Source organism: Bombus vancouverensis, chromosome 5, assembly GCF_051014615.1.
Source record: "Bombus vancouverensis nearcticus chromosome 5, iyBomVanc1_principal, whole genome shotgun sequence".
In the NCBI taxonomy this organism is placed as follows: domain Eukaryota; kingdom Metazoa; phylum Arthropoda; class Insecta; order Hymenoptera; family Apidae; genus Bombus; species Bombus vancouverensis.
In genome coordinates, this window is record NC_134915.1 from 13,179,523 (window position 1) to 13,207,411 (window position 27,889).

Sequence of the window (27,889 nt, forward strand, 5' to 3'; positions counted from 1 at the left end):
CGAATTAAAAGTATTTCTAAGGATGTCATTGCCTTTTTCACTTTCAAAACAGCGTAACTCCCAAATCTATCGTCATCCTCCTATACTAAATCTCTATCCCTACTCCCAGTCTAGTGACAACTCATTCTCTCTCAAGAGTCAGAGTTAGCATAATTTTGACCGATTCACCGTACGATGTCTCATCGTGGAATAAAGATCCCAGTTACGGTGATATTTAATCGGTACAGCATTGAAGACAGTTCTGGCAATATCTGTAAGCACATTTAACCGAAAGTGTTCTTCTCAAACTTACTTTCTTCGTATCAAACTTATCTACAGATCTTTTTCTTCTAACTTATCGATCGCAAGCGACTACGTTCTTCTATCGTAATCGCAGCTCTTCGATCTTTACGTCACCGATAGGAACAGGGATGATCGCGTGGTCTCATCGATCCCTTGATCTCCGTTAACCGAGCTACCTTAAACGAAGGGCAGCCCGAGTTCTCCGTCGATCGGCATTCGGAATCCGAATCGCGAGTAACTCACGCCACTGGAATCGACCTCTCGCAGGAAGGGGATGAGAATACCGAAGAAGGAGAAAAGCCGAAGCTGCTGGAGGGGGTCAGGTCCGAGTGGAGGTGGCGAGGACGAGCAACACGCAACACGACACAGCCAGAAGCGAACGGAGACAAGACGAGGGAGGACGAGGATGGTGACGATGGTGTGTGACGATGGTGGCGGGGACGCGGTGGAGGTGGCAGGAAGAAGGACGAAGGAGAAGCGAAGGGAGACGATCGGAGGCAAGTCGAACGAAGACACAAGTTCATATCCAAGAAGATGTGGGACGATGGCCCGGAGTAACCTCCATCAAGGATGGACTTCCATCCACCGACCGCTGGGACGTACTATACATCCATACCTTTCCTCGCCAGTTATGCGAGGCTGGATAATCATCGTGTAGCGGGCGGCCCCGATCCTCATCTCCCAAACATCGAGTTCACGCGAAACGCTATTTGGATTTTCTACTTCCGAGTTTTCCTTTGTTCCTTCCGTTTGAACCCACGAACGAGCAATCGCGGCTCGTTCAACTAGTTTCCATCGATCACGGAATCGACTACGAAGAATAATGGAGTTAAATGCTTTAACCGAGAACGCTTGTTCGTGGAAGGATTTTGGAGAACGATGTATACCGATCGCAGTAGCGTGTAACGTGTATCCGTGATGGGAATATAGAGCGGAACAGGGCAGAAATATTCGTATCCCGGTGTGGGATTAATTTCTATTTTCAAGACAGTTTGGTAAGGAGCCCAAGATTATTGGACCTGAAAATGGTCGTTGATTGTCGCGCGAGCAGATCCTCGTACACGGTCGATGTACCGGTATCTTGATGGTTCACATGTCGATTGTAATTTGTTTATCGGCTGAAGGAGTTCGGGTGTCGGGGTGAACGGCCGTCGAGAAAGAAGTATCGTTGTTTTCTTTCAACGGCCGCCCGGAGCGGATAATGACGTCGACGAGCGGTCGGCCGTTTAGTCGAAATGTAGAACAGGAATCGTAGAAAACGAGGGAAATTCTTGTTTAATCTTTAGACCACCGATCCGTGCTGACTCGCTCCAAATTTGTAAGACGCGACTGAAAGTACGACGTTTCTCGTTAGCAATAGGGAACTCCGCTTCTGAAATTTCGTAGAATATTCGAAAGTGTATTGGTATCGCGTGACGTCGAACTCGCCGATGAACGATCGAAAGGAAAATGCTTCGACACGCCACAAACGGTAAGCAATGAATCATAAAGGTTCGAGGATGACGCGCGATCGAACTCGGATCTCGAACTTTCGCTAATTACACAACAAGAATGCTCCGAAACGCTTAGAATCTGCCTACGATCTATCGTTCGATCGTTCAAACACGTCTTTGTCCGTTATAAAACTCGTTCGTCATAAGAACGAGAATCACGTGTGACGGCGAAAAATCAAAAGTCAGGGACGCGATGACAAATGATTTCCTGACCAAAATCCGCCATCGTCGTAGAGCAGCGAAGAAAATGAAAAAAAAAATGATAAATAGCGAGCGTCCTAGTAACGGTGAGTCGTAGAATGTTGCGTAGAAAAGAACGTGTCGAAACAATTCCGTGGCATTCCGCGAGATGGTCAGGCCGACGAACCCCAGCGTGCGCGTCCATGCGAGCAGAAACGAACGCATACGCGTGAAAGTAATGGCGTTGCGCCAGTGTGCGTGCGATGTGCACGACTTATGTGCCTGCACCACGTCACATGACTTCGCCTTAACCCAGTGCCAGTGGCAGTTGCCCATGGAACGAGCGCTTTTTGGGTCTAGGTCTATCGAGGGCGTTCACCCCGCTTACGTTGTTAACACACTTACCATACCGCTCGACGAGGCCTCGCTACCACCGCCGCCGTCGTCGCCGCCGCCACCGCCGCCGCCACTGCCAGCCTCGCGGCTCGCTTCCACCGCGCGGCGGCCACCAACCCGCCAACCAGACGAAGAGAGTAACGTCTGCCTACGCCACTTTGACCTCCGGCCACGTGGTCAAGAGGCTTCACTTTTAATCGCGCTCCGCTCGGATCGACTCTGCTCCGGCCGGTTCGCTCCTGCCGCTTTGCACAGCGTCTGGAAATTAACAACCACGAGATTAATTCTCCCCTATGACTAAACATCGCAGGCAAATTTTTTTCTTTCTTTTAGGGGAACTGATGGATCGGATAACGGAGCTCGAGTTTTTGTTCCTTTCTCTCGCGTCAAACAGGTACTGGAAACGACCAAAGTCTGATCGGTGAATAGCGAGGGACGTTCGCGAAATTTTGTCGACGATTTTACGAGAGGTCATTGTCCGAGGACAGTGACGAGATCAGGACGTTCATCCCGTTCGCATTGTCACCGTAATAACACCGCGTCCATCTTCTCCAAGCAGACGAGAAAAATCCGACTACCTACGTCTCTTGGAAATCCGTCGCCTCCAGTGTTCGCTAAACAATAGAGTGACATTGTCACTCCGAAAATTATACTACTACGCTATCTTTGAACACCCGCCATCTATTCGAATCGAGCGTCGATCACAGTCGACGACTCGACGAACCTCTGCAAGCTCTTCGTTCATCCACCTCGAACGCTAATTGCAGCTGGTTCGATACGAATTCCGGTGTCGGAGAAGCGAGGTCGTTTTTCATCGGTCGAAACGAGCCTCGCTGGCGTCGATAACAGCAATCGAATCGATGCTCGGTTTTATCGGTTCCATTGAACCCAACGGTCCGCTCGGTCGTTTCACCTTCGCTTCGAACGGTCGCTTAACAGTACATCTTTCGGATGTAGATTTCCTCGTCGATGGCTGGAATGACGAAATTCACTCTCTCGCATGCGGGTCCCTATACGCTCGCCAGGCCACGCCACGGTACTTTCGTTACCGTCGAATGGAAAAGTTCCCTAAACGCAATCGGGACAAAACGACTCGGCGTTACCGTTAGTCCTCGCGGTGATCGTGCCTCTTACTCGTCGTTCGTTCGAAGGCGGCCGCACCTTGGCACGAAGATAGAGGGTGAAAGCCCTACGAAACCATTCGACATGAATGAACGTGTTTGTTTCGAAAACCGTGATCGTTATCGCGTTCGATGACCGGAAGAGCTCTATGCGTTCAAACCAATAAAGATTGCTCTCGCTGGGACAAATTTCTCAGATACTCGAAAAGTCTGTCATCGATGAAAGTTGTATCTTGTTCGAAGAAGGTTATTGGTCTTTGCATACATTTAAAAATATATACCTAGCGTTGAAAAAAACGTTGACCTTCGAATATTTATCTTGAAGTTTCATATCTAAAAATAATTTCAAGCGAACGACCTCACTCCTACGACCATTTTTCTCAACTTACCTCATCCTCTAACGCGCGATCGTTGAAAAACGGCCGACAAACGACAATAGAGTCTGGAACGTTCGAAATTTCGTTGTGGTGATTGTCGTGACTAGAAGGTCCTCTCGTCTCTTCTAGCACGGCGACTATCGTCGGACTCTCTCGTCGCGTATGCGTGCCGCGTACCGGGTGCTCGATGCACATGCACATGTACACACAAGCCCGTGTACACATAGACAAACGCTCGCGCCGTTCAGGAACTGCGATGCGTGACCTAGTGCCGTTGCGCCGTTCTACCTTCGAACTAGGTCTTCCTCGTTCCCAACTAAGTCCGTGCGGCCAACGACGTCGAGAATGCACCGGCGCATCGGGCCCGTCATCTTTCTAATCTTTTGCGATACACCTGCACCGCTATTCGTTCATCTTTCTGTTTAATTCGTAAATGTTCCTTCGAACATTTTTGGTTCGAACGGTTAGGTCTCTGTTTAATCAGCCATTGCGAGAAAGCTTGGAATTCGTGGAACTTTCGGTGGACCTAAGATGGTCGTAGAATGCGAGAACGTTGCGCAACCTAAGAGATTAAACCACCTCTATTCGTAGTTTCCGGAGAAATTAATCTTCTCGAGTGAACAAGGTAATATGCTTTGGGTTTCGTCGAGCGATGATTCGCTGAAAGACGTAATAGCTTGTAACGTCGTCGGTTAGTGCTTCGTTAGTATGACAATTTGTTATCTTCCTCTGCAATAATAAGTTAGCAACAATTTTTACGCTAAGTCCTGCCAATCGTCCGTTCTAATTAATCGAGCATTCTAAACTCTGCAGGAACGATCCGGACAAAACCGTACGCCGAGACTTTCTCACCGAAGAGGGAGTTTCGTTTCAGTCGCAAGAATTCGACCGTACCGCAAGCGGGCCCGGTCGAAATCGACGATTACGTAAGGCGATACGTTGTCCTGTATTCCCCTATGGGGAACGTAATCGTTTCGGGGCCCCGTTAGAAGCGGATTTGTTTACGTACGGGGACAAACACCTGCGAGAATGGCGGAGGGAACAGTAAGCGAGTCATTCCATAGGAGCTTGGCCAGGTATAAGAACGAAATGCGGTGACGTCGGGTCAATGCCTCGTATACGGAGCAGCATACGACTCGCCGACTTTCCGTATATGCCCAGAAACCACGGCTGAGATTCGTGCTCGAGCCAGATAGCGATAAAAACGAATGTGTCACGGGAGAATTCCCTTTTCAAAGCGGAATCGCGCGATCACCTTGCGCGCCCCCATTCTCACCCCGAAACGGATAGCGCTTCGACAACCTACGATCGATCCGATCGCCAATGTCTCGTCAGCTTGTTCGTCGCATTGCTCGGTGCTTCGATTCGATCATTCGCGATAACGTCTTACAGCAGCGTTTCATCCGCGAATATTCAAAATCGTTGCACGATAGGAATTGAATCGAACTAGGAGCTGATGATCGATGTCGTTGCTCTTTTTCCTAGAACACGTACGTTCTTAGGTTGTCGAATATTTCTGTGGGTCACGTTGTTGCCGTTATAATAGCGTGGTCAAACGATCATATACAAAAATGTTAAAAGACGTATTTTTTTTGCGCGGCATCAACGCCAATTTAGATCTTGCGTCACGTAGCACGCGTTTCCTGTGCGCGATCGAACGAGCAACGCGGAGGAGGATCGTTGTGTATTCGTATACGTATGTTGCTTAGTTAGTTACGAAATAGCACGACAATAACGCGATCGTCGATATGAGATAAATGGGAAGCTTAGTCACCGGCGGCTACGAATTCGACAGGTTAAAAGTTTCAGGGTCGGGCTTTTAACCTCGAGCATTGAACTCCGTGCAAAAAATGACTTGCCGACTAGAATAGACCACTGATTCTTTTCGTTTTTTTTACCAAGGATCTGTGGTTTCCTGGGCTTCGCGCAGGATCGCTCGATGAAAATCGGTATCATACAGGATGGTGATTTTTGTAACCCTTGGAAATTTTTCGCGATGCAAAAACTTCCGCGTTGCGTGCGCTTTGCATACAATCGGTAACGCGATTCCAACGGTCGGTCGAGAGGAACCGGTTGTTAAAAATGTGATAAACCGGTCGCCAAAGCGGCGAAAAAAATCGTTGAACCGTAACCCCGCGCTTTTTTTCAACGGGCGCGAATGTTTCTCATCGGAGTTTCTCGAATCCATGTTGAGAAAACGAAAGATCGCAAGAGGCAGATCTTCGCCCGGTTAATTAAATGCTCGAATGTTGCGCTTAGAACGAATTATGACGTATAGTTTTTCAGGGAAACGTTAGGTCTATTCCATTGACGCAATATTATTTAAGATTAAAAATTTAGTCGTATTTCGGGCCAACCAAGAAGCTACAACTTTTAAAAGAAGCGAGTCAAATAGAGGAAGAAGAAAAAATAACGGGACAGATGACCGTGAGGGAAAGCAAAAGGGTTTTGATAACGACAGACCCGATTCAATTTCATAGTGCCGATCCGATTGATATTCGATAATTGCTCATAAGTTCGCTATTATCGAATACGAATTTGCGATTAACTGATACATAGGTATACACGATTGAATTTAATGGTAAAAGTTATCTCTGCCAGACACAGAACGATGAAAGGCTTGTCAAGTGCGAGGCGTCGATACCGTTCGATTCGCGGTCAAAGCCATCGCTAGGGACAGCCTCGAGGAAGCAGAGCGGTCGTCGACCCCTGAAAATACTCTTACGCATTGTGTGCCACTTCACTTCTGAGCGGTCTCGAGGCGAGCGAGGACGAAGAACGAGCGAGCGAGCGGCGGCGTCCCTCGCTCGAGGCAAGCGAGGACGAACCTCGATGTTTCCGACTTGGTGTTACATTATGGCTCACCCTAGGATTCCACGCAGCTCTCTACCCACTCCCCGATCCCCTCCCTCTACCACCAACGCCTCCTCCCTTTCGACTTTTTCCTCCTCTTCCATCTCGCGCTTCTCTTCTTCTACTTCTACTTCTTCATCTTCTTCTTCTTCTTCTTCTTCTTCTTCTTCCTCTTCTTTCGTTTCTCCTTTCAATTCGATTCGCGACTCAGACCCAAAGCTAACAGTACTCCCGTGCCTAGCCTAGCCAGACGTTGAGACCGTCAGGGACGTACCGCTCGAATTTCTGGGCCCAAACGAAAACGAGTCAGCCAGCCTCGAGTAACGTTAACACAATTTTCTCCCCTCACCTCCAGGCTCGTTCCCTTTCGAGCGTCGACATTTCGATGACTTTCCCAGACCAAGTCTTGTTTCTCTCATTTGATAGCTCTGAGATTTGTACAAGGGATTATAGAGTTTCGTTAGAAAACCGAAAAAGAGGAGGACAGCGGTGTCAAGTGCCATTGTGCATTAGTTTACGCGTGGGTATTTCGGTAGCGAAGGCCACGATAGAGAGACATTTCTCAGAATACGCGGTTGTTAAATTAAGCAGCTGGCGCGAGGACGTTTCAAGGATAGAGCTGTCCATCGAGTATTCAAGGTTCTCGTGGGTTATTGGACCTTCGCTCCATGGAAACGGATTAAAATTTCTAAATCGAGGATCCCGTTGCGGATCGAACAGTCGTCGGCAGGAAGCGTTACCGTACAAGCAGGGAAAGTGTCGAATAACTCGAGGAAAAAGTCTGGAAGAAATCCGTTTGTCGAAATTTATAACGCTGTAATTCTACAGAGCGTTTAGACGTAATATTCGATGATTGTTGGCTCTTCTTATCTTGAAACGGACACGCGGCTTGATTGCAAATCTTGGAGCTGTCATCCGCACTAATCGTTGAACGTTCTTATCGCGTTCGAAAACAGTGGCAATTTCGAGCGCGTAATTACACTTTGCGCGGAGACGACATTAGTCTTGCAATGTAGGTGAAATAGATTTTCCAGCTAACGGAATCAATTGGGAATACTTTCTTTAGTCGATTTCATCGTTCATCCTGATACACATAATCCACGGAGGAACGTGAAAAGGAAAAAGCATCGTTCCTTGGTGCTGTATAACGTTAACCGTGCAAATCTCTAACATCGATGTTGGAAAGTTTTCATTGAATCTAGAGCTGCTAGAGCTAGCAAAGTTTATACACTTTCCTGGTTTCACAGTGGATCGTTGAATCGTTCGAGTTAATTACTGTTCGAAGCAGCAGTGGCGGCGGTAATGCCGTGCAGAATTCGAGGCAAGAAGAGAGGCATCTGGCCGATGTAGGTGAAGTTTCTAATGCGGAGTCCCGGTGAGGAGAAGCGCCGCGGCGCGATGCAACGTACACGTATACACAGTCAAGACAAGACCACCTCCACCTCTATGGAAAGAAGTAAACTAGTGCATCCCGGTGCGCGGTGCACGCAACCACGATGTAAGAGAGTATTTTCAGGGGTTAACGAACTCGCAACGGACATCTCTCGCCGGCCGTGTCATACTTTGCGCTTCTGAACCACGTTTAGCGCGATATCAGGGGAAAATCGTCGATTTTTCTTCCGATTCCGCGAACGTGATTTCAATTTGAGCTCAGTTCGAAAGTCGATCCGCGGCCGGCACGCTTTTTCGCGCGTTTTAACCTTTTACTTTTCAACGTTATCGATTTTTCCGACGATTCCTTTTTTTTTTACGGAAAAGGAAACGTTAAGAAGCACTTTGCAAAATTAGACAAAGACGACGATATATGTAAACGAAAAACCTAGAGAAAAGTAAATTCCTTGCACGAAGATTCTATGTATATAGGAAGAGTCTATGACATAGATCGGAGAATGCGCTTCCGGTAGAAGAGTGGTGAAACGCGTTATTGGCCTTCCGGCGTCTCGGCGAGCGGAAGCGACGGTGGCGGGAAGCGCAAGGTGAAGGTAAAGGTAACGCCGCAACGTCGAAGGTACGCCGAGAAAAGTGGCGATTTAACGTGATCACGGCGGCTCGGTACGCAGCTCGGTAACGACGAGCTAGCTAAGTAGTGCAAGCGTAAGAGTGCTCGATGCTAGAGGTCAGTAACCACTTGCGAACGCTCCACTCCGTTCCGTTCCGTTCCGGTTACCCGCTCCGCGCGGTACGACCGATCGCTCTTTTCCTCCAGAGATTATCCAGAGATAGAATTTTTTGTTCTGCTCGCTTCCAAGAAATAAATCTTAACGTTTTGAAATAATACAAACTCTTAATAAGCTGCTAATCCTTCTAAAATTACACAGTATTCGTAAAACGTCGAGTAATTTTTCCACGCCGGTGCTGCGATGGGAAATCAATTTCGTTGTCTTTAGTATTACGCGTCTAACGGGCAAAGGACATAACATAAAAACAGTGCCCGTGAAGTTTACGACAAGCGCGACGGAGGAAACCCGATAGCAGATTTTCATGGAGCGCTGTTCGATGCGACGATCGAGTATCTTGATCGACGATCTTGGAGCATAATCCTAACGACGCGGTATATTTACCTCGAAGACAATTCACCTTCGTCGCTTCTATCGTGCGTTAGCTCGTTCCTTCTGTCCACCGCAGCATCGTGCATTTTAATCGGACGTTGCTTAGAAAGACGCTCCCATCATAGACATTCTAAGCTCGATAGAAATCCTTCGCGACGACGAACGAAAAAAATGAACGCGACTAACCAATGGGAGTAATTCGACAGGACACGGTCGATCGATCTCGGCATCGTTTCGCGGCGTGGTTGTTTCCAAGCACACGCGGTATTATGTAAAAGTGGCCGCATCCTATCGTTCTTCGTTATCACCGCCATTTCCTCTTCTCGTCGTATCCGTCTTTCTCGATTTCACGTTTCTCTTGCGTTTCGAATCCTCGAGAGGAGGACGATCAACATGGAAAATAATTCATTCACGGTCATTCTCTGGTGATCGCGCGCTTGCCCTCGTCGTTACTTTCAATCGACTTTCAAATTTACGATTACACAGACGGAAACACCGATGCAACGCATCAAACGTATTATTCGATCGGCGAGGCCCTCTTACGCAACGCGTTAAAGGTTGATAAATCGACATGGTTGTCGAGGGTCTCGTATTTCTCGACGGAGCCGCGCCATCACGTGGCATTGGAGCTCGGAGACTTTAACGCCCGGAAAGACGATTCACAGTGAACGCACGCGGCATAGCGCGCGGGCCATTCGCGCTACCATCTTTTTTCCTACTTTTCCGCTCGTTGATCCGCTCGCAGAAGCGCGGTTATCGAAGTGGACGATAATCGAACGGGCAATGCAACGATTAAAGGTACGATGACAGAAGAGTAGAGCTTGCAACGGTAGCGAGGTTGCGCGATAATTATCACGGTGGCGAAGAAAGGAAGTGGCGAAATCGATCCGCGACTTTTTCCACGATCATCAACACCAGATTCCCCGTCGTCGCTCCTCGGCCGTTAAGAACGAAGCCGAAGAAACGCGAAAAGAAAACGAGTGGCGGCTGATAGCTCGGATTTCCGAAGGTCAGTAACCAGGAGCAAGAAACACGGAAGAGACAACCCAGCGTAAAAACGGCACGTCGATTGAAATTATATAATTAACCGATCGCCGATTCCAGCCGCCTTTAAGAGACGTTTCTTTTTGCGTGACTCCATACCTTCCACGGCTGTCGTTCCATTTAACGCTATCTTCGACTTGTGGACTCAAACCCCTTTCGAAGGAAAATAAAAAAGGGAAAAGAAGAAACAGTGGGAACGACGTTCCTCGCTTTCGAGGCGGCTAACTCGAGTTTCCCAAAAGTTGTGAGAATATTCGAGAGCGTGACAATGGAGAATCAAACCCCCCTTTCGACCTACTGATTTGGCTCCACCAGATTACCCTTGACCGTCTTCCTGATCGCGGTGAAAAGATGGATTAGAGTGGAAAGCTCGGAGGTTGAAAAGACGTGTATACGCCTGGGTCCTCCGGCTCGTATTTTCGGAGGTCAGTAACCAGAAGAGAAAGAAGACACGGTTGCGCGCTCGTTCGCGAAGGGAGACGGAAGAAGCGAGACCTACGCGCGTGTACGGCCACGTCTTGGGGAGGGAAGGCGCGTCGAGAAAAACAGAGAGAAAGAGAGCGAGCAAATGAAAAAAGAGGCGAAGAGAGCGGGGCTACTCGATGGCCGAGGCGATGAACAGAGAAGAGGAGCACAGAATAGAAAGAGAGAAGAAGCAGAGAGAAGGCTACCGCCTTCTCGCTGAGGAGAACTCGGAGCGAAGCCGAGCTGTGCCGAGCCGAACGAAGGGGGTGGGGAAGAGTACCGTTGGTTCTGTCGATGGGGAATACTGAACCGAACGAACGAAACGTACCGGCTGCACCGCGTCCTCTGCACTGTCGAGGAACGAGCCGAGAATCCAAGGAAAGAAAGGAAGGAGAGAACGAGGAAAGAGTCAGGCAGAAGAAAGAACGAATCGAAGGAAGGAGGTTCGCCGGTGCCGCCGCTTGCTGCTCGCGCTTCTCGAACTCGCGCGGTCGAGAAAGACGAAGAGGGTTCGAGGGGCCGGTTAGAGTGTAGGAACGGGAAGAGAATCGAAGAGAAGGGAACAGAGAGAAAAGAAGCGAAGTGAGACTACTCGTCGAGTCGAGGCGAGCGGAGCCGGCCTCCTCTTCCTTCCTCGCTACCCGTCCTCCGTCAGTCCTCCCGGCGACGCACACGAACGCGCCACGGTAACGTGGTTACGTTAGTGCGTACACGCGCACACCGCGATTCGTACACAAGGAGACACCTAGACTCACCTTACCCACCGTACTCGTCAGTTCGTACCACGCGGCTTCGCACGGTGTACACGACCGTACGTCAAGGACGAGGCAGTCCTCTTCGCCAAGGAGCGAGGAGAGGTCCTCCGCGCGTGATTCCGATCGCTTCTTCAACGCGCTTAGTTCTTCCGCGCTACCGCCTGTCTTCCTCTGTTTAACGCGCGCTCGGACCTTCGCGAGAAATCCTGCGAGGTTAGTGACGAAGCCACGAACAGGTCGGACCACGAAGATCGAGCGTATCGTCGATAAGGGAGAGAACACGGCAGCGACGTTCTGTCGTTATTTTCGAGTTGTTCCACTCACAGGGAACTTCCTCTTCTGGGACGTCAAAAAGATCGGGAGGAAGTTGAGACTACGTCGAGAGCAGTGCCGGCAAAAGCAGTTGAAAAACTCGGTTCAAGTTTGTTTGTTCGTCGGGAACGAGAATCGAGTCGATGAGATCGATTCGGTTCGCCAAAGTTTCGCGCGTAGACGCTAGTGACCGCTGACGGACCACATTACGACCTGAAGATATGTCAGTGACTTTGACTTGTGAACTTTGACAGTTTACCGTGGTTGTGTCAGGATTCGCCGGCTTCCAGGGAAACGTCTAAGGTGAGTGACGAGTCCTCCTATTCAGCTGGTATACGATGTCTTAAATTTCAAAGCAACCCCCTGGTCCGAGTAATGTTTCACGCGTAACAATCCTTACAACAAACACGTTCGCGCTTGTTTACTATAAAAGTAGGCGCGCGCCCCCTCCTAATCATTCTAAAAGAAGCGGTCAATTTTCTGGAGAGTTCCGGAGAACACGCGGTGACCTGACATAGTTTTACCGCTAAACGGAGCAAAATTGTTACGAGGAAAGTTGCGAATCCGATACCGTACAACCACACTCCGCTAGTAAAAATTAATCGAAGAATGGAATAAATGGTATCGAGCAATTCTAAACGACGTGTAAGATTCCTTTTCTAATCGTTGCCAGCAAATTCCACGTGTAATCGATGGCTTAACTACGATGGAGCAATAAAATAGCATGGAGTATGTTACTTCAAACGGTTGAGACCCTTTAGTGCGCGAGTTACGTCATAGAAGGAGCTCTTCGAATACAGAAAGTGTTTCTTCACGCTCGGTTCTTTGAGAGCCTTGGCCCTAACGGTACCAGGACCAAAGTTAAAGCCTGGAAAAAAAGAGAACGGTAATAACGCAATCCGTGCTTCGTTCCCGAGTGCATTGTTCGCGATTCACCTTGTCTTACAGATTCGCATCGTATAAGCTTCGTCGATCCAGAATAATCGTGTTATTTTTGTTGATCTGTCGTTACTGTTTTATTTTTCCTACTTTTCCATTGAAAAAATCCATCGAGTTTCAACGACAAATAGAAAAGCAAATATTTGCTTTAAATTAAAAGCGATCACCATGTCTGTAATTTAGACTCCATCCATGTGCGCCGATCGACATTCGAAGATTAACGTAAATTTACACCGAACATGAACAAATCGAGTTATCGTTCTTTGTAATCGGAAGACGTTTGTTCATTATCGAACAGTTGGTAAACGATTCGGCTACCTCGAAAGTATCAAACAGCGAAACGAGTATAAAGAAACACCGTTAAACGCGCGTATTTCCTAATATGACATAACGGTGCACTGTTGGTCTCTTCTTCCTCCACTCGTCTGCTCGAAAATCTGTCGATCCTTGAGGAATCGCGCGTTTCCGTTCTTCACTTGTACTCCACTATACTTCGTGGAAACAGGAATGACGAGCGATAAGATTCGTTAAAAGTGTGAAAGGAAAACCAAAGATATCGAAATGAACGTAACGTCCAATCAAGCAACAGCTTGAATCAACTGGAACTAAGTTCCGCTAAACTAGGGCTCCATCGGGTGAACGTCGGGATATTTAAACGAGACATAAACGGTGCGAAAGGAATCGATTTCTGCCACGTTACAAGATAAGTGGTTTTCGATTTTGAGAATGGCACGCCGTAGGAGAGGATAATGACGCTCGCAGGTGCCTACTAATGTGACATAACGGTATCCGCAGACCGCGGTTCGTAGCCGCGGTCATTGCAAACTCGCGTGTATGTAATCATTTTGGGGTGGGGGACGGGGGCGGTCGATTTATTGGAACGGTCGTTGCACCTTTCAAACGGGCCACTCGACGAAGGGGTCCTTTTCCAATGATTACAGCGTATCTGACACTCGTGGCAGAGAATAAAGGGAAAAATCTGTTTAATCCGACAGAAGAAACGCAAACATTTGTAAAAATTCGAAAAAGATAGAAATTCAAAGATTCAAATGAAAAAATTTGAATTTACGTACAAAATAACGAAATAATGTAACTGAATTTGAAGATCAGATTAATATTATAAGGTTCTTTTTTAAGATACTTCGATCTTGTCATAATCTAATTAGTACAAGGCAGAAGCAGTGTCGCTTTCTCCGTCTTTAAAAAAAAAAATCAAGGGTGGTCGATGACCGTGTCGTTCGTAGGCCTAGCCTAGATTCGTTCGCCGCGGGCGAGCGGCGAGGCTGAAAGTACCGTAGCGCCATTTTCCATGCAAAAATTGCGCTTGTCCTGCGATTCCGCGATAATACATACGCCGAACCGTAAAGTATTACGCGCTACCGTAACGATGACCGTCCGGTATATACACGGTGTCCCGTTCCACGCATTTCACGGTTCTGTTATTAATTATCGCGCATTCGCACATTTGTCTACACGCCCCTCGATCCTTTCGTAAAATCTTTTCAAGTGATCTTTCTGCCGTTTTCCTTGCAATCCTTACAAGATCGTCTATTAGATTACAAGAAGTTCATAGAAACATTTAAACAAAAATGACTGCGTTCACAATTTGTATTTTTGCTCCAAAATGTACTTAGAGATATTTTCTCCGCCGTTTCTTACACCGATTCTGCAACGATAATTTAACGTGCACCTCCGATTCCTCAAATTTCACGCCCCATCGTCGCAATTAATCGACCTCGTGTCGTTATCAAACAGCGAATTTATCGCGATTATCAAAGTCATTATTTTTATCGCTGTTGCGGTTATTATTATCGAGAAGGTGCGTAGGACCGGTTAAAAGCGAGGTGCGCGAGTCTGCGTGAATGCGCCCCGCTATAAAGGCCATTATACTCACTTCCTCATTCTCACTTACCCTGTTCTTCGTAAGAATTTACCGCGATAAAGTTCGCGGTGGCAGCGGCGCGTAAATCTTCCATAAAAATATCGTAAAATTCCTTCGTTGCCGCCGGATTCCAAGGTCAACCGGGAAAAAATAAACACATTCGTATTCCGAGGGAAACACCATTAGCACGAACCGCGGTACTTCACATCCTGCGTACACCGAAGTACGTATTCATTCTGAAACGTTTTATCGTTCGAAGGAAGATTGTCCCGGAGCAACGAGATATCGAGGGAGAGAAAGAGAAAAATTATCGTAACTTTCTGGCCGTGCTCGGTGCACCGAAAAAGCCTAAAGTATCACGGATCCTGCAGAGGCACGTATCATATACCGGGTGACTCGTTTCGAGACAACGTCGAACGTAAATGTGAATGGCGTGTGTACACGAGCAGGGGGTCTCGAGTGAGTCTAGCGCAAAAAGCCAATAACCGCCCTACATCGATCCTGTATTATCGAAAAAACAACTACTACTACTACTACTACTACTGCTACTACTACTACTACTACTACCACCACCACTACCACTACTACTACCACTACCACTACTACTACCACTACCACTACTACTACTATTACTACTACTACTACTACTACTGCTACTACTGCTACTACTGCTACTACTACTGCTACTACTACTACACTACTATATCGCGAAATACACGTTAAATTGGATCCGATAAAAATGCAAAAAATAGCAAAAGACACGGAGGCTGAAAAATTTCGGAAAATCGAAGATAAAGAGAAATCAATTAAAACTCGTTGTGATTAGCAAGAACGAGCGATAGGAAGTATAGCAGAACATTCAACGGAGCGCATTAAGTTCGATCGATCGAATGATCACAATTGGATGGTAAATAAAGGTAGCAAAAATGAGTCGGTTCGATGATCGAGTAGTGAAGAAGGCCGAAGTATCACGAGGAACGGTGAGCCACGTAAAGCTACGTACCGGGTGTTCACATCGCGCAGAAGCGCGACTGGTTAAAGAGAAGGAGGAAGGTTCGAGCTTGCACGTATATAGGAGGCTCGCGAGCCGAGCACCAGGAGTCAATGACCGTTCTACATTGACGCGTTGCGCCGGCCCGAGTGCCGGCTGAGTTGAGTAAAGTCACGGCCAGCCATCAGCCGTGAGATTCCCTCCCTTCGCTTCGCTTTGCTTCGCTATAGCCTTGCTCTACCTGTCGACAGCCCCGAGCTACTCTCGAGTACGATCAAAACATACTTTTCCTAAGCAGAGTCACTTCCGTTCCGACTACTTTTCTATTTATTTCCTTTCGCACACTCAAATTTTTATATTACACGCGCACGATATCGACTAAGAGTCGTTTACACGCTATAGAATTTTAAAACACCGTTGGGTTCAGCTCCGTTTAGGTCGTTGATCGATTATCGATTGATCGAGTTAAATTTAGATACTCGATTTCAAAAGTATTCATCTAAAATACGATTTGGTATTTGAGATAAATTTTTGTTACTTCACCAGGCTTTATCGTCCTTCCAATTGAATTTAAATTGTTCGAGTCGAGCACGATGAAGATTATAGTTTACATCGAAAAAGGAAAAAGACAAATCGGTTGCGTGGTCAGAACGCGGCAGCTGATGGGCTATCTGGAAAGAGCGTAAAACAGGAAGTTGTTCGATAGGAAGATGTACGAACAGAATTCGATCGCGAACAAGTTTAACGCGATTCTGACACGATTTTATATCATTTTCCGGGTGTCACCTCCAGATGGTAATTACGTATGCAGGCTAAATTTAGTGTCGAAGGCTGAGCTATCCTTGACTCTCTCACCGGTAATAAACGCGCTTTACTATCGCCAAGCTACTAGAGAAGGTACACTTACCTAGAAAAGATACCACGTAAAATTTCCATTTTCTCAAGTACCCGCGAACGACTTTGAATAAGCAGCGAAGTAACGATCGCCGCGGAGCAAGTATGCCAATTTGCAATTCAAAACGACCATGCGGTTAACTTCTAATTTCTTCTTGATACCGTGGACGATTCATCAGAACGATTTTCAGCGTTGTTACAATGCTTCTCGTTTCCTTTGACATTCACCTGCCGTTAGATTCTCTTATTTTCTTTCCTTTTTTTCCCCTCGAAAAGAAACTCGGAGAAACTTTACCGAACGATGTTGATAATTCCATCTTAATTAACTTTGATCCTTGAATGAACGTACGAATGGAAATTATTTCGTTTCATTCGGGCCACTCGAAACGCATTAAACCGGTAATATGCAGCAGGCAAGAGCGAGCGAGCGGACGAGCGGGTGAGCGCACTCGTTGGTTATATAAGGTGAAAGGGCGACTGACATTGACATTGAAGTTCGTGCTATTCAATGCGGAAACGGACAAACTCCGTTATTTAATCTCTTTCACAACGATTACGAGGGAACGTTTTATCGGCCGGAGGTATCGACCGGAAGCGCAAATGCGTGTTACGTGTTTCGTCGAACGAGCTCGGCTAGAATTCTCGCGGTGCGTAGCAAAATATCAATTTCTCCTGTCTTACAAGCTACTACTACAGGTACTTCCGGTAATTATATATATCTTCTCTCTTCTGTAGTTTTTACGTGTCATTCTTAACGTTGCCATGACAACGATTTGGTCAAAATTCGAAAAATATCAAACGAACGTACTCTCCGATCGACGTTAACGCTGCTTCTATCTTTCGTACGTTTCATTAGAACGCGATGTTTCCGTTGATCCTCGAGGAGTAGCTCGAACGAGATATAGGAGTACCTGACCTGCCTTACACCACGCAGTCGAGCACAATACCCGAATAACCGACGCTCTTATCTGGCTACGACAATTTCTCCAACGGTGTACCGCAGGTCCGTACTTGGTGACGTGCCACCCGCTTATCAGGATCGTCTCGCAAATTCCGATGCTGATAATCCTGCGTATTCCCCTCTTAACGAAACTTATTTCATAACATTTTGGCGTAAATTGTCAACGATTACCAGAGAGATCACCATCCTTCATTTTCACTTTTTATCGTTGAACGCGGCGCGTGCAAAGGTCCATCCCGAAACACATACGAGTTTTCGTTCGACTCTTCGTGTTCTGAGCTGGTCAATGCAGGCGATAAAGCGGCAAACAAGCACTCAGACCGCGTATGCCGAACAAGAATTAATTTTATCAGAACGCAAATGTCCCTCCATCGTGATTGCTTCCACGAAATGGGTTACATGGGCAAAAGAGAGACAGAAATGGCAGGAATGCGGAGGGAAATTTTCGAAACGGTACAAACGTTCTTCCTTGGTTTGCAATGCGCAAGCTGATTGCCCATTCGTTTGCTTTTTGCCGTAGCAACACGGATCGTGGATGAGAACGAACGTTTCTTCGAGCGCTCACTTTTCTCCTCTAGCCCCCTTTTATATACGTTCGTTCTATGAATCCGATTTTTAGCCCGAGCGAATCATCTAGAAATTAGAATGCGGGCAAAGAACGATAGTTTCCAACAAGGACACCGTTACGTAGTCCATTTTGTAATAGGATGTGCGGGTCCCGGTGCGATTTGTGGTGTTACAAAATGGGTTATGCCGCGCGGCGAGTGCCAAGTTCATCGACCGTGCAGGAAAATGAAAATCCGCCTTTCATTCGGTGAAAATCGGGCACACGGCAAAAGGGAATCGAAGACGCGGAGACGCCATGATTTCGAGCGAATGTTCTGTTTCATTTACAGACAAATATTCGTTTCGACAGGTATCCAGCGGTTCATCGAGTTCTTTCGATGCGAAAGAATGGAAACCAAGCGTAAATTGTCTTTGAGACGGTCGAGCCGACAGCTCGAAGTGTGCTATTACAAAATGGGTTATGCAGCGCGTGAAGAGAGTCAAGTTCAATAACCGACGAGAATAGAAACCTGCGACCTAGTACAAATTCATTTCACTCGTGCTAGTAAAAATCTCGACGATTTCATTCTCCGCTCTAACAATTCTTCAAGGATTCGCTGACTATGCCAAACTATCGAACAGTTTCGTTAAGAAAAGAAAATAATATCAGAGTTCTGCTAAATTTTCCTGACGAGTTTTCTTCTTTCTCGCGTATCGTCAAATTTTCCACACTTTTCTCGAGAGAAGACCCTTGTCTACGTATCGAAAACATATTGAAGCGAATGGCTAGAAATACGAAGAATCGACGCGTGGATCGTCGATTTTCGAGAAGGATACCGGTGTGCCTGTTCGAAGTGTGCTATTACAAAATGGGTTATGCAGCGCGCAAAGAGAGTCGGGTTCAACAACCGACGAGAACGGTGAACCGAGGCGCGCAGGCCGGTAGCGAAAATGATATAGCGGTCGTCCGTGACTCCACGGCGTACCGGCGTACGTAGAGGAGGTCCTCGGCCGAGAACAGAAAGAACAGAAAGAGAGGACACACCGGCGAACCAGCCGGTCGACCTCCACCACTGCCGTAGTCTGCCGATCACGTGTCCCCATTGAAAGCGGCTGGCCACGTACGGCCTGACGTCGATCACAACTACTCGAGAGCGGCGTTCTACCTTCGCGCGCCACGTTGCTTCTATCACGGCCGACCAGACATTGTACGTTTCCACTTGTACTTTTGCGGAGCGATACGATACTCTTCCAACGCAATACGCTTCGACGCTATTCGACAATATCGGACGGTTCGGTTAGCGGAAGAATTTCTCTTCGCGATTCCACCAAACGAAATCAATTTTTCGTCACTCGTAATTGGAGAGTTCGAGCATAGAAGTATCGAAAAGATAATAATAATGCCTCGACTGACAGACGAAGACAAAATTGGTCACGGTTCGTTCGTGACTTCATCGAGGATGAAGAACGAGTCCAGCCGCCGCGCCGCTACGACTATCATTGTCCTGTCGAGATCGATGAAAAGATACTTGGAATTCAGGGCCGTCCAGTTCGATCACGACTAATCACGAAGATCGGCACAACGTGACGCTCGGCTCTACTCGATACGATGAACTCTCAAGGTTCAACGAATTCCCTTCGGTTCGAGGTCCTGAACTCGAGAACAGAGCCAGGAAACGATGTCTCTGACCTGGCACAGCTCGATTCATCTCTCGCCTTTGGGTTACATAAGAAGCAGAGGATGCCGGCGATACCTTTTACGGAGCGTGTGCGCGGACCTTGCGACATTAACGCATGCGATTAACCAAATCATCGATCGTTCATCCTATTATCGCGGAGAGTTCAATAGTCTTCGGTAGTTTCCCGACTTTCGCACAGCTCTTGAAGAAAATCTCATTCGTTTTATTAGAAACGAAGGAAAAGTCGCCACGAAGATACGGAATAGTACGTCGTACGACAAATAGCAACGTCGAGGGAATGACAATGTTGTTGGAAGGAAAAGTGAAGAAGGAGAGATAAAGCGCGGAAGATAAGGAGAAACACGACTGACCGAAGTCCTACCGAAAACGAATTCGGTTTTACTTTTGACCGCACCTTCGTCGGCTGTACAACGGTGCTTTTACGCACCTGTACACGCATAGACGCGTGCATAGTGGCCCACGTGTAAACGTCTTCACGTATTCATGGTTTTACGACCGTTTGGTAGTCGTACCTGTACGGTACCTTGGTATACACAAGCCTATGTACAGTTAGGCGAGTGACGCGGTTTGGTTTCGATGCCAGTACGTGGCGATATGCAGGGGCGGATCATAAGCCTCGTAGTATCGTAACTCGTGTGTCTCGAACTAATTTTGCCACGTCGACTTATCGCCAATCATTCGATACGTTTTTGCCCGTGCCGATTAATTAGATGGAACACGAGACAAGACTGTGAACGACAGGCGTCATCGATAGCGTGTAATTAATTCATCTTGATGTAAATACACAAAAATTGCGACTCATCGTCTCGAATATCAGCGATATTACGATACGAAATGTAATCACGATTGAACGTTGCAAGCAGTTTTAGAATCGCATACGAGAAAGGATCGTAACAGTTGGATGTGCAAAGAAAACTACGATTCTTGAGAAACAGAAGGAAACGCGGCGCGCTCGTTTAGGAAGATTTTCGCGCATGGCTAGGAACACGATGCGTTAAAGTTCGTTCACCGCTTGAACACTGTCTCCGTCCGTCCCTGTCTGTGAACGTACACGTACGTGTTGCGTATAGAATATAGGCGCAAAAGGGGGTCCCCTATGGGGGTATCGGAACCTCGTTACTCAGCGCACCATGCTTATAGCGTGGTCCAAGTCCAAGTCCAAGTAGACTTGCAAGTGGGACAATGACCGGCAAAGACCTTCTTTCAGATCCGTGGCGAGAGAGAATGGAAGGTGCCAGGTGAACGAGGAGAAAGAAGGACGAAGCGAGCAGGCGTAGAAGGGGAGGCAATCGCGAACTCACTTCGCTAATTCACTTGCTCGTTGCTTTTCCGGTTTACATTTTGCTACCAGCCGAGAGTACGTCGGCCTTTAAAGACGCGCCGCCGACTAGTCCGAGAAACGCGCCGGAAACGGGACTTTGATTTTCGCTAAGAATCGACCGTCGATAACGCCGATCCAAAGGAAGACGCGTTCTTCGGTTCTATCGAGAAATATTGAGAATTATTTCTCGTTAAAATCGTTTCTCGTTGCACAATTTGAAACTAATCGAACGAGAAATTTTGCAGCTGCTCAATCGAAATTGATTTTTGAAATTATCGAAATGTCTGGACAATGAATTATTTGTAAACAAGGTGGCACAGGATAGTCGTGGAAATTCAAATCGACTAACGGAACGTAGGCGAAGTTCTTTAGAGACGCCAACAGCTACACGCGGAAAATAGTAGATGCTTTTTATCGCGCGTAAAGAAGTAAAGTTCTCTGCAAGATCAGTGGAATAACAGCACTTTCTACAAAAAGCTTAAACGCAACATGTCCCGGTTCAAAGCCTTAAGGGTCATTGACACCGCGGTGACTCGGCAAAGCATCGACCTTCTTACAGATGTCCAGACCTTTCTTAACCGTCAAGAACACCGAATGAATATTTGATCCTGTAAGCTTCTAAACCTTCGGAATCCTCAACTTATCCGCTAATTGGTCAGTCGATCCAAGTTACCTCGTTACGCGATATCTTCGCCATAATCGACGTCCAGGCGTCCATCAGTAAAACTTTCAATGTTCAACTTTACGCGGTAAAAGAATTTCGAGAGGCTCTCCGGAAAAAATTGACGAATCTTCCAGGAATTCCCTCGCACGAGTCGTATACGCTAACCGAAAGAGAAATAAAATCTGTAAAGAGCCCGGAAACATTTCGGTGAGTCAACAATATTTCATTCTAGGCGAATTTCTGTCCGTTATTCTCGGAAAGCCGCGTGTGTATACGCAATCGCCGCGATAAACACGCATACGCCCGTATGGCCCGTTATTCTCTAAAGTAACAGTTACGAGTGTTGTACGAGAGTTAAAGTATCCTACTACACCACGGAATAGTTCGAATGGGTTCCATGGAAACGGCATTTCCGGTTCACATTCGGTTTTCTATTCGCGGCCGCTATTACGCGTCTGATTAGAAACTTGCCAGCCACGAGACAACACGTTGCGCTTCCGTCATTCATTTTACGAGGACAAAGGATCGGGAACCTTTGATTTCCCTTTCGATCGTAACTCGAAGGTATCTAATGTCGTTAACCGATAATAAAGGTATCCATGGAATATCGTTCGATCGATATCGATTTTACGTTCAGAAAATATGGATATTCGAGATCAAAGTATCGAATGAAAATTGTTTCTACGAAATTCTGTGATTCGATCGACACCGATGAAAAGTTGGTTAATCAGAAGATATCTAAGGATGAACAGGATGACCGACGTCTAAACCGACGATCTAACGAAGCGAACGACACTGTTTCTCGGTGTCGCCATAGCGTCTAAAAAAGGTGAGCTATTCCGAAATCGTGTGATCCTATCTGACGGTGATTCTCGCAAGAAGCGGTCGAACCGAAGGAAATTAATATATCTGGTACAGCCGTTCCTCCGAGGAGGGAAAAGATCGACGACCCGGGAACGTATCTGGGTTAGTAGTCGTCGGCGATTCACGCGGAAACTTCTTTCGCTAGGCGCCGCGTGGAAATTCGCAAGGTAGATCTGCAGCTCGTCGATTCTCCTCGAAAAGTGAAATTTCGAATAAGCCGTGCTCCGCTGACAAAATTTCGTCGCACGAATTCACGCAGAGATCAACGACCTCGCCCACATACCGGCACGAGTCACTCTCAGACTCGTGTCGCGAAACTGCACCGAGATCGAGTCTCGATGACAAAGAAATCAGCCCGATCGGATACGCGTTCAAGATCCGATACCGAAATAACAATCTATTGTTCTTTTCTCTGATAAAAGTGCAATCGTGAATATCGTTTAGAACTTTCGCTGCGAATAATCGAAACATTTGTCTGTCTGGCCCGGGGACACCGCGTGTTTACGGAGCGAACAAATTTAATTATTTTCAAATTTCCGCCGAAAGTAGTCGGTGCAGTGTACGCGCGACCGGGTTAAAAGCAGCCTGCCGTTAAATTTCGCACGCATGGTAGGATTAAAGCGGAATTATTTTATTCCTGTAAAAGAAGAGGAAGATGGAATCGCGACGAGACGGATTCAGGTGCGACAGAGACAATGCACGCGAGGACCGATAAAGCGCTATTACTGCCATAAATTTAATTCCACCGGTAGAGGCATTTCCACAGAATTACGAATAAATCACAGCTGGCACGATATTCTATTAATTTCAGGAACAGTGCCAAGTGAATTATTGCTAGTCGATACACTGCAATGCCTCATCGTCGGCGCAGTAAATATTTTTCCCAGGTCATTGAGTACGTTGTAGAAAATTTCCATACACCCACTCGTGGTCTGTCCTCGGACAGACTATTTTTTCCTCCCTATACTCTTTATTACACCGTATTCGGTCTTCCGTCTGTATGGTTATAATCCTAGCTACGCATTTAGGCAACATCGTCTTTTATTTACTTCTCGTACGTATGTTTTCGTTGAGAATATGCAAAGATATTCATGGCGAACGGCAGCGACCGTGGCTGAAACAACGACGGTATTATCTCACGATGAAAATCGGGCTTTTGTGTGCGTGGCAGATTTCGTACACGTAACCCGGTAGATGGAATCGAGACCGGTCTTCGGGATTAGAATCCGAGAAAGTTCGACGACCCGTGTGTATGTTCCTCTGTTACGAGGTGCCGATAGTTCCAAGCTAGGTACTCACGATGACGCGCAGACGAAAAAACGAGCCATGTACGAGCGATGCTCGTTTAACCAAAGTGAACGGGGTTACCGATCTCGAGTGGCCGTGACTCTGGGCCAGGGTCTGGGCCAGTTGGATTCCACGTACTTGGTGTTGCGAAAGGAAGATATCGACATCGATACAAAAAGAAGAAAACAACGTGAAAATAAGCGATCGAAGAGAGAAGATCGTTAGCTCTTTAGATTGCAGACTGGTCTGGATCGATTTGGGCCGATTTACATTCATCTGGCTCGAACGTGATCGGTCTATGCAACGAACCGTGAATGGAAAAGGAGGGTGGGAGTGTAGGTAAAGGGTGGCGCTGGGGTTAAATGCACGTCCCCGTAAAGGGGTTGCCTGAGGACAACGGACGAGGAGAAACCGTGTGAGAGGGACGCACCGTGGAAAAAGCACATACTCAAAGGAGGTGTAAACAAGGACGGGAGAAAAACACCGCAGGATTTTTGTAGACGGCTGTCTGGCTTGTAAATTTACCAGACCAGAAAAAATTGTCCTTCGATAATAACGACGATAATCGTTTCCAGCTTATACACCGCATCATGGACGATAATATGAAAATTTAAATCGCGAATGTTGTTAGCTCGTCGCATTTTAGTTGGAAACCTGTCGGAACGAGGTCAATTTCATCGTCTTGTGTATAGACTTCGTTTAAATTCAAATTTTCGCCACTCCATCAAACTATTTTTCCTTCGCGTGTCCTTAAGTTACATCGACTCGTATTCGAACGAGTTCCCTCCAATATTTTCCGCGTAGAATTGCGCACAAGAGAAGTTGAACGCTTCTGTATTCTTAGATCATTCGCCAACTCTCTCGCCTTATCGATTTTACGCGTTACATAAACCACCTCCGCCAAAACTAAGCTCCCTTACGAAATCCATTCGAATTTTCAACCGAATCGAAATGTGGACAGCGGTGCTCTCGTTCGTATCGAGAATATGCGCCGCGATGAACGCGGAATAGGCCTCGGTCAGCGCGATGCACGCGCGGCTCGCGCCTTATTTTTTTCCATTACGTGGTATGGTAAAACGTCTTACGATCGCGAGAAGTTACCGAAGAATTAAACTTAGAAGCGATCAGCGCATGCACCCTGTCGACATCGACGAACAGAGACAGAGCCGACGGCATGGAAAATCCGAGGACGGAAGAAAGAGAAATAGGAGGTAGAGGAGAGAAAGAGGGAAAGGGGAGGCATCGGTGAGAGGAAAGAAGAAAGGGAAGGGGACACGGTTGCACGCGCTGGAGTAGCTGGAGGGGTTGAAAGGGGTAACGAGAACGCGCTCGACGAAGAGAAGAAGAAACGCGAAGCGGAGCGACAAGGATGAAAGGGGGAAATGCACGAGAGGTACCGGGGCGGAGGAGAGCGAGGAAGGGAAGCGGAGAGAGAAGGATGGGAAAGAGGACGAAACGGCGAAGGGTGAAGTAGAGAGAGAACGGGGCAAGAGGGGGAGGGAGAGAACCTCTGGCAACGGGTCGATCGAAAGCGCAGCGCAGAGAAATGCACCACCTCTGCTCTGGTCTGGCAGCTTTGCTGGCACACACCACCGCGTCCGTGTTCGCCAGAAAGAGAGAGAAAGGGAGAAGGATGGAGAGAGAGGGATAGCGAGCGACCAATACCGACGCAGGGGGAGGACGAGCCAAGCCGACTCGCGTTGGGCTAGGTCAGGTCTACCCGAGTTCCACACACTGCTCTGCGTGTGCCATCCAAAGAGACCCGAAGGCGGAGACCAACCACCCTCGAAAAAGGGTTGAAACGCGAAATTACGCGAAACGCGTTCATCATCGCGGAAGAGTGTTGCCTTTTTCGACGACATTTTTTTTTTTTTGTTAAATATAAAACCAAACCAATCGATCGCGTTCCAACACCACCGGTTTGTTTGTCAAACGATCGGCATCATAACGCGGCGTGCTCGCTCGCGTTCGCCGTTTAACCGCGAGACCACTCTGTCATTGACAGAGAGGGTAGAAAGATCCCCGATCGTCGTTAGTGCGTCATTTTTTCCCTCGTGATAAAATCGTTCGTTGGTTTCGAGTTCTCGAGCCGTCGATCCGTCTTCGTAGTTGTTCAACCTGGAAAAGTAACGAGGGGTGGAGAGGGTGTGAGACAGAAAGAGGTGAAGTGCGTGGAAGTGGTTCGCGTGTGCCTTCGAGAAGAGAAAAAGAAAACGGTGCTTTCCGGTTTAATTTTTCCTTCGTATTCGACGGGAAACAGCGTCGACGATCGCGCGAATAAACACGCAAGGAGAGATCAAGGAGAAAACGGAAGGGCAGTGGTGTCGCGTCGAGATCCTCCAAAGGATAGTTGTTGTTGATAAACAAGCAGAAGAGAGAGTGTCAGTGATTGATTAATCGGGTGCAACGACAGCGCCGATCCAAATTTCCTTTTCTCGATGTCCTGATAATCGATAAGCGTCGTATAGGTGGTAGAGAACCGCCTAGGCCGGCAGCGATCGGCCTTATCGACGTCGAAATTTCGCCTTGCCGAGGGACATTCTCAAATAAATGTTGAGAAAAGCCAACGTGTTTCATCCCTCAACGCGAGGCCAGCCGAGGCTCCCGAGTGTCCCAAGAGTCGTCGGGATGCCGATCTCCCTGAGAAATCACAGGATCACGTAAAACCGGCCCCGCCAATTCTTTTCGAAAATCATCCCCTCCGAGGGACTTAATCAGTCGCATCAGCACAATATAGACGAAAAAGCAGCGGAGGAAATCATCGCGAGGCGGTATTAAATTCGTTTCGTCGACTCGCAGCTCGCGACCGATGCACCAAAAGGCGTGAGTACTGCACGTTAACGCTGCACGATATCAACTGACATGATTTTATTTAGAACGAACGACCAAAAACAATAAATTAATGGTACGACGAACAAAAACTCGAAACGTTTAAACAACACGTATGGCGAGTGGTGTACCCCATCGGAAGTTATAAGATATTTAAATGCCTCAAAATTCAACAGAGTCGATGCACGTATACTGTTGTTTTATGTTTCCTTTTTTAAGTCAGTTTCATAGAAGTACGTGTTAACATGATGCATTATGAACGTGATCGTTCACCGGAAATTGCAACGTTTGTCTCAAACGCTTTAAACCATGTCTGAACGATTCATCGTTCAAAAAGCGGGATCGAATTTCAATCAACGGAAAATTTTCAACGTTCAATCGTTACTTATAAAAAAGATCCAACAAATACTTTAAGGTATTTCTGAAGAACAGGTTTCATCCATACAAAAATACCATGCGATAAACGGTGAAAAAGGAAGGCGACTTTAATATAATAACAAATATCGTTTAGCAGTCGATTAACGAAAATACGATTCGAAAGAGCATCGAAAATTGGGAGCAAAGACAAATCCTCTTCGTCGAAGGGGATCGAGAGACGAGGAACGAAAATCAAAAAGTTACGCAGAAAGTTAACGAATAGTGAACGGGTTGGTAGCGTGCTATTTCCACGGAAATGGAAATTCAACGAGTAGCGAAAACCCCCGATGGCGAGGTGGGCGGGGGTGAGAGGTCGGAGGGGCGGACTTCAGAGTTTATGCCCCGTCCCCCTCCCACTCACCCCTGCAGTCGATCAATGCGTGGACGGGTTTCACTTTCGCGGTGTTAAAGTGTTGCACCATCGCCGATTGAGGGACAAGGAAAAGCACAATTTTTGTCTATCACGTGGCTAATTTTTTTTTTTTTTTTTTTCGTCCGTAAACCAAAAACGATCGATCGTTAAATTCACCGATTCTTATCGAGAAACGGATGATGAGCGAAAATAAATTTCTCGTTGGTTGCAAGCGTCGACACGCGGACGAACGCGTTGCTTTTCTTTTACAAGCGTTTCGAAGTTAATGGCTGGAGTTATTGATCGTATCGATTTACCGGAATCTCAACTATTTATAACCCTCTGCGTTGTCGGTCGTCATTATACATAGACACTTCTAAGTCAATTCTAATAATATCGCGATTTTCACGTTTCG

The 27,889-nt window shown here is 47.1% G+C and overlaps 1 protein-coding gene across 5 annotated transcripts in view; it reads right to left on the reverse strand.

Annotated features, from left to right (window-relative positions):
* Positions 1 to 27,889, reverse strand: part of LOC117156092 (protein FAM76A) — a 48,467-nt gene that overhangs the window by 7,294 nt on the left and 13,284 nt on the right. For all 5 annotated transcript variants that reach the window (XR_004464042.2, XR_013058540.1, XR_013058539.1 and 2 more), the window contains exon 7: positions 2,361 to 2,609. The gene's annotated coding sequence lies outside the window, so the exon portion shown is untranslated. The remainder of the gene's footprint in view (positions 1 to 2,360; positions 2,610 to 27,889) is intronic.